General features: G+C 25.3%; 1 protein-coding gene across 1 annotated transcript in view; it reads left to right on the top strand.

The window, feature by feature from the left end:
• LOC111678629 overlaps positions 1-1811 on the top strand; it is a 66128-nt gene that overhangs the window by 59641 nt on the left and 4676 nt on the right. The gene's annotated exons all lie outside the window — the stretch shown is intronic.

Here is a 1811-nt window from a genome sequence, read left to right on the forward strand (position 1 = left end):
GTTCTAGTTCAGTTCTAGTTCAGTTCTAGTTCAGTTCTAGTTCAGTTCTAGTTCAGTTCTAGTTCAGTTCTAGTTTAGTTCTAGTTCGGTTCTAGTTCAGTTCTAGTTTAGTTCTGTTCAGTTCTTTAAAAACCATATTTAAAATGTTTGTGTTTGCTTGGTTAGAAATTATGCTCTTACACAATTTTCATCTTTTCAAATTTTGAAGGAAAAACAAATTGCCAGTATTACGTATAATATTAATAAAATTAAAAAAATGTTTCATCAGGCTGCTGCATTTAAAGTATCCGTTTAATTTTATTTGATATTGGTTGGTGTTTTCAATCTTCAGAAGAGATGATGCTGAAATATTCAATAAATATAGCAAGTTAAGCTGAAATGTGTATTCAATTAATTTTATTAATATTTATTATACAGCATTCATTTATTTATAAAACAAAGTACTGTGAACTATTGCTATTAAAATCGATTGCATGTACATTGTATCGTAGAAGGACGTTTGAACTAAAATAGTTTCTTATTTAAATATAGCTTTTTGAAATACAAATATTTTTTATTTTAAATTCGAAGTGTGCGAGCTTATGCTTGAAACCTTTACAGCTTAAGCGTAATGTACTCAATGTTTATATATGTATGTACATAAACGATTATATATGTATGTACATATATACATACGCAATTGTGATTATGAAATATTTAATGCAAAGTGTATGTATTTAACAACTTTTCAAAATAAAGTCATGACGTATAAGTAAAAACGCATTGAAATATAATTAAAATTATTAAGTTTACCTATTAATTTGAATTATTTCGTACTTTTGAAAGAAAGTGTATTCACATACTTACATAAATACATTACATATTACATACTATAACGATAAAAGTTTACTTATTGAAAATAAAAAGGAATAGTTTAAAACAATAAACATAACAGTATGACAAGAAGTTGATTTTTATTATGATTATATTCTAAGATGCCTTATGCCTCTAAGGAATCACTATAAATAATTTAATTTATATTTTTCCTACTTTCTCATTTTCTGTAGTTAACAATATAAAAGGATATAGTACATAGTATTTGTGGTAAGAATTTACTATACATTTTAAGTAGGATGCAAAAAGTAGAAAATAGTTTTATTTTTTTAATTTTATTATTTGCTTAGAAAATAATAAAATTATCACACAATGAATAAGTGTTTTAATTAGTCCTTTAGTTTGTTTAGTAGAAAATGTTTGCAGTCGGTTTTTCTTAGTTTTTGTAAATTTTCAAATATTTTTTGTTTTATTTTCTATAAAATAATTTATTTAATTATTTGTACTATAACAGGAATCTTTACAACCCGCAGAGGAAGTAAATGTAATTTGTTGTCTTTAAGAGCATTTCAAGAGTTTTCAAGTAATTTTGCCATTAGGCCACAAAATGTTACTTCATTGAGTGTTATCAAGATGTCCAGCTGATTACGACAGTATATGAAAGTGCTAGTTTTTATTAAATTTGATTCCGGAGATGTTTTTAGTTAATTTAATTAAATAAAAAAGGAAAATATACAAAAAGAAAAATATGTATTTATTCTATACATGAATCAATGAAAAAGCATAACTAGAGCTTGGTTTTTCTAAGAACATATCTTTATACAAGCATATACATATCTCCAAAGTTTTATTCAATAACAGCAAAAGTCTATTTATAATTCAGTTCTAGGTCAGTTCTAGTTCAGTTCTAGTTCAGTTCTAGTTCAGTTCTAGTTCAGTTCTAGTTCAGTTCTAGTTCAGTTCTAGATCAGTTCTAGTTCAGTTCTAGTTCAGTTCTA

Source organism: Lucilia cuprina, chromosome 3 (genome assembly GCF_022045245.1).
Source record: "Lucilia cuprina isolate Lc7/37 chromosome 3, ASM2204524v1, whole genome shotgun sequence".
NCBI lineage: Eukaryota > Metazoa > Arthropoda > Insecta > Diptera > Calliphoridae > Lucilia > Lucilia cuprina.